Below are 11,480 nucleotides of genomic sequence, written 5' to 3'. Positions count from 1 at the left end.
TCTACAGTGTAGTGGAAAGTAGGGTTGATGTCTTTCTAAAGCACTGATAACTGGACCAGCCCCCCCGCCAAGGTCCTATCTCCATCAGTGGTAGCCTGCTGGACCCTTGCAAGGAGCCAGCCTACAGGCAGCAGCAGCCCCAGCTGAGCAGGGGCTGACATGGGTTAATGACCTGACACCTCCCCCTGCCCCACAGCAGCTGGACATTTGGTCTGAGAGTGCCATAGGGTTGCCAGGTTCCCAAAAACCAGCCACCTGGCACCCCTATGGAATCTGAACACAGAACACAGAAGCCAGACAGGTGGCAACCCACTGGAAAGATGGGACACCAGCCTGGACCCCCCCACTCTGCCCTGCAGCAGCTCCCCTGCTGTTCTAGGCCTGGGCTCTCGCCAGTCTTGCCAGTGCTGCTCACACGTGCCCTGCAGCAGCTTTCCTGCTGTCCTAGGCCTGGGCTCTGTCCCCACCCAGATTTATACGGAGCCGCTGCCCCATTTTGGGATGTCTCTCTTCTGGGGCTGCAGGGTGGGGGTAGGGCACAGTGTAGGGGAAAGGAGATTTCCGCTGCCTCTCTGATCCTGCTGCCCTCTGTTTAGTAAGGGCAGCCGTGGAAGGTGCCCTGTGGCCCATGCACACTGTGGGACTGGGAGTACGAGGGAAGTTTCACGTGTTTTGAGGCCCAAAAGTTACTATCCCTTTAAGATCCCGGACACTTCCCCTCTCTCCTGTGGGGCTAAACGTTTCACCTCACCTACTACCGAGGAGGACATTATTTCTATCTTCTAACTGGCTGCTTTAAACGTCAGTCACAAGTAGTTCCGCCCCATCCTCCTCTCGCCCTGCCCAGCCAGTGTGTGTTAGCTTCCCAAGCCGCTCGACAACCACTGGTTGGCGTTCGTGACACTCAACCAGCCCTATGTGTTCTGATGGGTGAAACGAACCGTCAGTCAATCATCCAGTCAAGGGGGGCGGGACAGCGTCCGAGGCTGAGCCAAGGAACCGGCGCGGCGCGGCGCGGCTGGCTACACCAGATCAGGGAAGTTTATTCTCCGGGCGGCTGCTGCTAAGGGGCGGGGCGAAGCGAGCAAGGCAAGGCAAGACAAGACAGGCCGGCCGGCGATGCAGGAGCCGTGACCAGGTGAGTGTGAGGCCCAGGCCTCTGAGGGAGCCGAGCTTTCCCCCCACCCCCTTCCCGTTCCCTGCAGGGCCCCTCTACTCCGGAGATACTGGGTCCCGCTCCCAGTCCGTTAGCTCCGCGGCAGGAGCTGCGTCCCGAGCCCTGGCCGCTGCTCGCTTTCTGCGGCGCGTCTCCCACACCCCTGGATCCCTCCGCACTCACTGCCTCGGGGAGACACACCCCATCCCCCTGCGCAGCGAGACACCACAGCCCAGGCAGGGGCCCCCCATTGAGGTGCTTTGTTGCCGGCCCCCCCCCCCCCGAGTTAAGATCTCTCGTTCTCCCCTCCTGAGTCATGGCCCCAGCAAGACATCCCAGCTCATCTCTGTGAGAAACCTCATCCGCCCGCCCCCCAATACCATCTCATCTCGCACTACCTCCTCCTCATGAGCCCCCCTCACTAGAGACACCTCATTTCGTCCTCCTCCCTCTCTGCTCCAATAAAACACCTCATCCTCCTATTAGCCTGTCCGTCACACCCCCCCCCCACACATCTCCCTTAGGAGCCCCCATCCAGCGTGCTGCAGCATTCCTTCCTTCCCTGAGGTGCCTGAAGTTCTGACTCCCCCCACTGCTCACCCCCACATAGCCCCTCCGCTGATGACTCTCTGTATCTTTCTCTTTCCTCCTGTGTATTCCCCACTTATATATTTAGCAACTGTTTTCTCCTATTATTTACAATCCTGGTGGCTGTGCTGATATTATGGTGTGTGCAGCAGCAAACCCCCCACGCTGTCTGCATCTGGGTGGGGTTAGTTTTCTCAGTGAAGTGAATCCTATCCCTAGCTGAGGCCTTGGATGTTGGCTATAGGGGGGTAATGCATATTTATCATACAACCATGGTGGGTCGGTGGGTAAGGAGGCTACCTAGAAGATTCCAGTTCATCTCTGTGGGTCTAGGACCTTGGATGAGAGATACTGGTATATCTTGATAAAGGCAGTCTAATCATATGTGAAAACTGAATTTTTGCATTAGTGTATATGGGTGGAGCTACAAGTATTGCAAACCATGTTTATGAATAAAACAGCAAAGATCTTTGTGCACAACATCTGTGTACGTGTTCCTTACTACCGCATACAAACTTTAAACAAACATAGTCTTGTCATGTTTAACCTTGAATGGGCTGGGCTAGTAGTTTTGGATTTGCTCTTGTTTACAGCCTTCCCTTCCCTTCATCATGTTTGTGTAGATTAAGTGGCAGGGCATTTGCAATTGCATCTCAACCTGTGTTCAACAAGAAATGTGTTAGTGAAGGGATGCAAAGTGCTTCTGTTTAAAACCATTATATAGATCTTTTACAGACCATTTTGTCTTTGTGAGCCATCTCATATTCAGTGCACCATGAGATCTTGATGAGCAAGTTCCTGCAAAACATGGGGGACTTCGTACTGTTTTTGCTAAGGACTATAACCCAACATTTAAATGGCAAAGCTAATGAAATTAATCCCAAACTTCTGTATTTGTTACCTCCACTAAGCATGCTGAATGGGACATGAAGAAAATAAATAAATTTTTAGCTAAGCCTTAATTGTTTTTACTTTGAAACGTGTATGTCATTTGGTTTGTAAAAAATGTTCTTGAATGCATAAATGCAATAAGATTACTGGTACGTGTGATGCAGAACGACGTTTTCAGAGCTCTCTTCAGTGAACAAGAAAGTGACAGGATTAGAGGAAGCTGAGGAAAGAATTTTAAAATGTTCAGTTAAAATATTTTTGACCGGCCTCCCTAGCATGGCTGTTGGCAGGATTTAGTACACATGTGAGAGAAACTCAATCTTTATTTCAGCTCTGTATTTCACCTTTATAAAAAGCTTACTTTGCTATTCCACCTTTTGGCTGCTAAATTAAGAATCAGTTAAGTGCAGTTTTTTAAGTGAGTAATGCTGAAAGATGTGTTGACCTTCAGAAATGTGTATAAGTGAACTCTGCAGCATCAGTTCCAAAGTGCATCTTGCTTCTTGTATCTAAGACCATTGAGAAGCTAAATGGATCATTTGTTAGAGCAGTGGTTCTCACGCATACCACCGGTGGTACTTTGGAGAAGGCTGGGTGGTATGCGAGCTGTACCGCACCGCCGAATCCGCCGCCGAAAGTCCCCCCCGCCACCGCGAAACCCCACCGCTGACGAAAGTCCCCCCCCCTTTTTTCCCGAGTGGTACTCGGGTGGGGGGGGGGGGGAAGGTTGAGAACCACTGTGTTAGAGCATTGTTATAATACATGTTGTAGGAGTGCTTCAGTTGCAGTGCACTTGAAGGGAGTGGCAGAATGGAATCCACTCTAATAGTATCTCATTCCTGCTAATTAAGGAATGGTTAAAGAGAGTCCTACCTAGCAGCTGTGGGGGACAGCAAAGTGAAGATAGAAAATAGGCTAACCCCATGCTGACTCTAAACTCCTGTTTCTATTCTTTACACACTCCTGCTGAAAGGAGGAGGAAAATCTTGAAAATAAGTGACAGAGTCTTGGCAGAAAGAGGAAAAAATCGGTATCTCCATCCTCTGTTAATAACTTGCTGAGAATATGGCCTCATCCACTTTCTTCCCTTCCCTTTCATAACATTTGTAGCATCTGAACTGTCAGGAAAAAAAAGATTTTAATTGCTAATTATTGCTGCCTTTGCATCAGTTTTCCTGCAATAAATGCATGAAAAAATATTTAGATCTGTCTTTGCTGTAGTGGGTTTAATCAGTCATTGAATTAGTATCAGTTCAGCTTGGACTGATTTGCTTCTTTATCATCTGGGAAAGTTGGCAACACCTTTTTTAAAAGGAGGACAATAAGCAGTTTGTCAAATATGACATACAGAAGGAAAGGGTATGCAGAATAAGTGTGTGTGTGTGTGTGGAGGGGCTGAGTTGTCTGAAAGTATCATAACAGTGATATGGCAGCTTCTCCCCTTAAATGTGATGTAAATAGGAAATCCTTGGATTCAAAAAGTGGAACTTGTTGTGACTGTAAAGCAGGGGGATGCTTTGGTTCTTAGTACATTTTGTTTGTGTTCATCACATAAACTGTCTGTATTTTGCACAGATCCCTGCATCCCTAAATCCTAGTAGGAATGTTGTATCTTCCACCAATTAGCCAGAGTATCCTTGTTTTTCAAGAAAAATACTACTTCTGGGTTTCCCTCACCATTGATCTGTGATCATATTGAAGGTCACCCTCAATTGCAGGGATACTAGATCTACAGGAAAACAGAAGCAAACTACAGACAGTTATGGAGATTAGAGTCATGAGAGCTGTAAGCAGCAAAAGGCAACTGGCCCTAATGAAGGTGAAGTCCTACATCCAGAGAGAGGAAATAAGCAGCCCAAATGTAGAATGGGGGTGTGAAAAGTAACTAACTACCGTTTCCATGCATTAATAGACAATGGAAAAACTCCCCTCATTAATACTATATTAAAAGTGTTTGCATTACATTAGTCTCTCTAAATTTTACACAGAAGGTCTGGAATTGAGTGGCTTGGAGGCGAGGTGTGCAACAGAGGGGCTCTATCTTAATAAGTGATCCACAATATAAAAATATTTGGGAATTGTTCTGTAGTAAAACATATACAAGAGACCATCTTTATGAGACAGTATTCAATCAAGGGACTACCCCAGAATATTCCCTAATATGCTGAATACAGCTCTGCTGACCTTTAATAGAAAACTAACTCCAATAAGTTAAGGATCTGTCAGTCCCTTGTGTGGTTGATTCAGACAAGTTTCGCTGTATTAAACAAATACCTAAAATGGTTTTAGAAATACAGTGTAACCTGCTTATAACAAAATTGTATCAAGTAAATCTGTAGTGATGCAAAACTGGATGAAATTCTCTGGCATGTGTTATGCAAGATGTCAGAGTAGATGACCATAATAGTTCTTTCTGGCTTAAAAATGTGTGAATATAGGAAAACCAAATTTCCATATTGTTCAGTGTTTTGAAAAATTTACAAGTTGCAGTTTAAGTTGCAGTGACCCTTCACCATGGCTGGCTTTAAGCATCAGCAAAGCCCTGTAACTTATGTGCCAGCACTTTCTTTCTTCTGGCAAGGAGGACCAGAATGAGAGGCAGCTCAGCCTGGATTTCCATTCTGCTGCCTCATCTCTTTCTGGAGAGAAATTCTGTGCAAATGATATAGCTTGCCCCTAAATGCTGCTTAAATTCTGGGATGAGGGAGAGAAGGGGAGAAATTGCTTCATTATAAGAAGGTTTCATTGTACCTGTTTAAAATGTATCTCTAGTTTAATTTAGTGAATCTGGTATGTATAAAGTGGTTTAATATATGCTTTCTACTGAAATATACTCAAATACAAGGTATAGCAAGTTTTGAGTCTTTTGCTTCTCATACTTTTGTGTACTTCCTGGGTCCCTGGTGATGTCATCAGACTGTCTCAATAGCTGCTTCATTCCTAATAATTCACTATAATGCATAAGATGCCTTATGAAACTTGCTGGTGATTTCTTCTTTGTAACTAGATATAGTGATTAAGAAGTGTATATTACACAACATTCTTCCTTTAAGGAATTTTTTGGTGAAAGATGGGGTGACAGTCAGCCCTGCTCCTGGAAGATTTAAGAGGAGGTAGTATCATATGCTAGGAAAATTTAATTTGTTCCTCAGACTGGAACAACCAAATACTTGCTCCAGGCAAGTGAAATGTAATTGTTTCATGCTGAGGTGCATTGATAAGTGTTTCTGATCTGAAACTGAAAACTAAAACTGGCCTCCCAGCTCTTTCTTTGTAAACTGTTAACAAGCAGCATATGAAATGGATGATTGTCTGCCTAGCCAGCCACCTTTTCTGGCTACCTTCAGCTAGTACCAACCCACTCTGCACTTCAGGAAGAGAATGTATGGTTAATTACATATGTACATCCCCCACTCACCCATCTGTTATGGAGTGCAGCTCCTTTAACAAAAATGAATGGGAGTGGGGTAAGAACAGTTTTCATATTAAGCCTCTGATTTGAGGTGCTGGTCAGTTGATGCTTTTGAGATTAAGTGCAGGTTGGATTGGCAGTATGGCCTTGAGGGGAAAGAAATGACGTGCACTCTTTATACAGGAGCCTTCCTTCTGCCCTGATGTAATGTTTTTGGCAATGAGAAACAATGGCAGTAACAATAGTTCATCCTCTTTAGCCTCATTATTGAGCTATATCAGGGTTTGTTTTTTTTGTTTGTTTTTTTGAGAAAAAACTTAGTTTGTCATTGGAAAAGTTGTGACCAAAAGTATCTTAAATTTGATTGTTAAATTTTGTGTCCTAGGTTGAGTTTAATATTTAAGAAGTCAAAAGTGTGTGTGTGTGCATGTGTGCATATATATATATATATTAAAAATGCTCTTTTCTGTCTGGCTCTCTTCTGTGCTTCATACTATATTACACCACCTCTGTAGTTTCAGGCATTAAATCAGTTTAGATAAATTTTTATATAAATCTTTTAAAAATTAAGAATGGAATTAACTTTTAAAATAAAAAATTAACATCCTCTTTAAAGCTTAGAAACTTAATGTTGAGTTGTTAATTTGGGGGTTTCCTTTTGGTCTGTTTGTAAAGTACTATGTGCTGCTTCTCAGATAGAATTCCAGTCCTGTTTCATTTGATCTTGTTGGTAGACAAGCCTTCTCTTTGAGATTGTGCCTCTCCATAATCTGAAAGGAGTATAGATTCCTCTCCCACAGCATTCTAATAATTATGGTCCACGAAGACCCTTTTTGGCAAGTGACCTCATGCACAATTAATTCATCAGAGGGAGGAAATGAAACATATGAAGGCATTGTTTTGAATTGCATATAGAAGTCGCATGCGCAATCCAAAGGAGAGCCAATTTTCTGCCATATATTAGGAACAGTTCCTAATCTGTTAAGAATAAATAAATTCCAGGGATTAGTGGAGAGATTTTCCCATACAGGAGCAAGTGTGAGAGTGAGTATAATGAACTATTGGCCTTGTGCCCTATTAGTACATATACATTTGGATATGTATATGTTGCCTATTATATATACGTTGCCTGTATTTGCTATATTATTTCTACCAACTGCATCTGAGGAAGTGGGGTGCAACCCACGAAAGCTTATGCCTACTGAAATTAAATTTGTTAGTCTTTAAAGTGATACAGAACTCTCGTTGTTTTTGCTGTATACAGACTAACACGGCTACCACCCTGGAACTCTTCTACATTATATATGTGAGAATATGACTGAGAATAGTAGCTGTATAAGAGGGAGAAGACTAATTCTGGCAGTTTGCCAGAATTCAGGTTGGTTTAGTTGCACCATTTGCTGACTTGCTCGTGACTGAGCGCCTCAATTTTTATAACCTACTTTGTATTAATGCTAACTAGCAGGGTTTGTTTTCTTTAAATCTCAAATTCCTACACAGATGTGGAACAGATTGCAATCTCTTCAGTGGCACTGCAAAATTTTAAAAGCTATCACCAGCAGCTCCATTTTCTAATTTAGTTTCTGAAAGCAGAAAGCAAGCAGCAAGTTAGATTTGCTTCTGAGAGCTCATGTTCTCAAAAAGTGAGCAGTGGACTAGATGTGGGCACTTTTTAGAGGACAGCATGCAAATGTAGAGTGACAAATGATATCAGGGAAATTTAGAAGTTCCCAGGATTGGTTTAACCCACATCAGACCATCAAATCTGAGAGAATGTTAGGATAGAGGGTCACTCCCTAAGAAGGATTAGCCCTCTCATTCTCCCTGGAAGTACTTAGGGTTGTGAGGTACTTCACCACCACCTTCCCTTAATGTGAAGCAGTTTTGCCTGATATCTGCTGTAACTCAGCACCCTTAAGCCAACAGCCTCTGGCCAGAGACAAGCACCGACTTCCAGATCTCTACAGATCTTGCCTTCTGTACAAGCTAGTGACAGGCACACACTGATCTCTGCACCCATCTGAAAGCATCTCCCTCTGTAGTATCCAGCTCTTGTCACTAGACAATCATAGAAATAACCAGGGAAGCTGTCTCCAAAGAGACAGTGTACACACAGCTTGACTGACACAACTTAGGATCAGGTCTTTTATCATAACACAGCACTGGAATCTACTTATAATGAAAACAAATGTTATATATATTAATATTTCAGAAATTAATAGCAGATTACAAGTAACACAAAAGGAATAACATGTTTCTTAAAGTTTAAACTTAACTCTAACAGGCTAAAATCCTTGTCTAAAGCAATTTCTCACCTAAATCAACCTCCCAGCTTCACTAGACCATGTGGCCATCATCCAACTTTCATTAATGCGAAAAACGCTGTCCTTTTTGCTTCCTCAGTGAAGGATAAAAAGGGGTCCCTTTTCCTTCCTCATATGGTCCAGTAAAACTTTGAAATGCCCCTTTTAAAGTGAACCTCCAGATAAGACTTTTCTCCCCTGTTGCTTGTTCTCTAACATGCCCCTGTTGGTTTCACATATTCCTGTCAACCTTTTTTTGCCTGTTTTCTTCACATGAAAATGGGACTTCCGTTGTGTTGGCTATACCATGTTTAATTTACATCAGAGACAGGGATAGATGAATAGGCATGCTTTTGTCTGGTGTAAGACCTGTTTCCCCACTCTGCCTTATTAGACTTTAAAACATAATTTGTGTGTGTGTACGTACGTGTACAGTTTCTTATATAGTGTCAGTACGTACATTTCATAATGAGAGAATGACCAGAGTGATATCGGCTTTCATTTGATAGCCAAAAAGTGTCTTATAAGGTAATTACTGAGAAAGGAGTGTGTTGGGTGTAGTGAATTTGTCAGACCTGATAGGAGTTGCTAACAGAGTAGTGAACCCTTTCCCAGCTAGTACCTCTGTGTCACATGCTCTATGGCTGATTTTACTAATTATCTGTGAATTTGTCTTATTTATGAATTGGGCTATGATAATTTATAGTGTAGAGGGCTGTGATACAGTTCCATTGGGCAGCATGGCTGGGGCTGCTCATAAAGTAGGGATTGCACAACTGAAGGGAATACAGCAGCTACGAGGAGATACAGCTATGCAACTGAATTATCAGTTGCCAGTAAGGATTGGTGTGGAAAGATGCAAAGAACTCCCTATTTCACCATCTAAAGAGGGAGTTGAATGTGCTGGCTCCACAGCACCACTTTCTAGTTTAGGGGAGCAAGAAGTCAAAATTGGAAAGCTAGTCTTGGGTTTGTGCATGGTATTGTGTGAAATGAGGTTTATTTTATTTTTCATTTCATGGTGAGACAGAAGTCCACATCAGAAATTGCTATAATTGCATTTAATGCTTCTTTTCATCCTGGTTGACTGTGTGAGGGGCCAAGAAATGATAGATGAAGAATGAATTCTATGCCAGTCCCTTAAGTGCTTGTCTTCACTGTACTGGTAACTTGAGTCACAACTTGAGTGTTGCCCCTAACTTGAGTCCCATCCACACACAACCCTTAACTTGATTGTAGTTTTGCTTTCAACTCCAGTTGGTTGACCCATCGAGGGATATAAGCTGAAATTCAAACTTAGCGCAACTAGTCAGTTGCTATCATGACAGCTCTGAAATGTGGATGCTGGTTAGCTCCACTCAAGTGGCATTAATCCTCCAATGCCTTTCCACACCTCCCCCCCCATGTGCCCAGAAAGAATGGGCAAATTCTCCCACAATTCAGTGGGAAAGAATTTATAAAGTTGGCAAGCATGCTGCAGTACGTGGAACCTTGCGATATGTCCCCAGACTCTGTTCCACATGCTCAAGTGCCAGTGCTAGTGTGAGCACAGCAACTTCAGTGTTGTTTTGAGGTATCTGTTCTCACTTGAGCTGAGCTAACTCAAGAGGAATAACTTTAGTGTAGATAACTTAAGTTAACTCTGCAGTGAAAAACATACCTAAATTGGGGTTTCTGCAGTTTAATGGCTGGAAGTAGAGAGGAAGAGTATGTACTGAGTGTGCTCTGGGAGAAAAAGAGAAACTGTTCCTAGGACTGTTCAGCTGCAGAATTCACCTAAAGTCTTTTAAAAGATCTAGGTTTAATCTGAGAGGAAGTTTAGATGCAGAAACAATGGGGTGCAAAACCTCAGTTGCCACATTCAAATCAGAGACTTGTGCCAGTTAATAAATTTCCATGCCGTTCAGCCACTCCCAAGTTCCAAGTCACCAGCAAAGGCAAATAAAACCATTGTAATCAGTGGAATAGCTGCAGTTTGGCCTGAACATGTAAACAGTGGTGTATAAACATTTCCACTGGATGGAGAAGTTTATTAGCAAGATGAGACTTCTGCATTTCTTAGGGATGACATACTTTTTTCTTCAGAAAAACTTAGGTGGTGGAATTTTGCCTGCAGTGATCTCTTATGGTTGAAGGAAAAACGGAATGTGAAAGTACTTTTTGCTCATGTGCTGGTAGAGCCAGACAATAAAGGCAACGAAACTGAAGTAGTCTCAAGCAATAATTAACAGATATCTGATTAATCTTTGCTTACTGACTGAGACAGTGAGACTGTCTTTCTATTGCAGCCTCTTCTTAGACTCTTAAAAATAAAAAGGCATGACATATAATTCTGTTAAGTGTTACCCAGTGAACAAAGATTGACGGGCCAGCAGGAGTTATTCAGCTGAAGGACTTCACCAGCTCCTATCAATTTTCATGTATGTGGAGTTGCTCTAGAGGTGACTTACGCATTACTGGTACAACTGAAAGGGAGATTGCTGATGGAGTAGGGATTTGTAAGGAAAACGAGTGATCGGCACAATACGTTGCAAGCAAAAAAATCTCAGCGCGTGCATACATGTGCAGACATAATGTTCTTCAGAGCTTTCCATTACCCAATTTGTAGGGCACAATCTTCATAAATAATATAAGAAAGTCTAACAGAATCATCTTAGCAAATCAATAGAGAACAAGCTTTTTATGCAGCAAAGTGGGCAACACAGCTTTTGTCTTCCACTGTTTAGCATTTTTGTGTGTAGGAGACTTTCCAAGGTGTTTTGAATCTTCAGGAATAAAGCGTTTAGTCTTGTCTTGCCTAGGAAAATTAGGATCTGTTTATCCAGTGCAGCCGCACCGGTGCTAGCAATGGTGGAGGTTGCGGTGTGATGCGAGGCAAGCATTTGCATCCCCCGCCTTTGTTGGGTTGTAAGTACAACCCCATGAATTTGGCCAAATATTTCTATAAAGAAATGTAGCTTCTGCTACATGTCCATTTTCTTAAGCAGGCATTTTGTGTTGACATTTAAATGGTCATAAGTAAGTCTAGAAGTTAATGACTCATTGAAGTGAATGTAATAAGGAGTGGGGGCCATCTTGTTTGGCTGAAGACTGGCAAGGCTGGGTTAACAGTGCTGCAACATTGAATTCA

At 42.9% G+C, this 11,480-nt stretch overlaps 1 protein-coding gene across 1 annotated transcript in view; it reads left to right on the top strand.

Annotated features, from left to right (window-relative positions):
- The first annotated feature begins 1,009 nt into the window (after nt 1–1,009).
- MRTFA (myocardin related transcription factor A) overlaps nt 1,010–11,480 on the top strand; it is a 144,422-nt gene continuing 133,951 nt past the window's right edge. The window contains exon 1 of the mRNA XM_067559547.1: nt 1,010–1,138. The gene's annotated coding sequence lies outside the window, so the exon portion shown is untranslated. The remainder of the gene's footprint in view (nt 1,139–11,480) is intronic.

Source organism: Emydura macquarii, unplaced genomic scaffold (assembly GCF_026122565.2).
Source record: "Emydura macquarii macquarii isolate MOO-44397 ecotype Brisbane River unplaced genomic scaffold, CSIRO-AGI_Emac_v2 contig_2205, whole genome shotgun sequence".
NCBI classification, from domain to species: domain Eukaryota; kingdom Metazoa; phylum Chordata; order Testudines; family Chelidae; genus Emydura; species Emydura macquarii.
The sequence above is the reverse complement of the archived record's forward strand: the minus strand, read 5'-3'. Positions and strand labels throughout refer to the sequence as shown.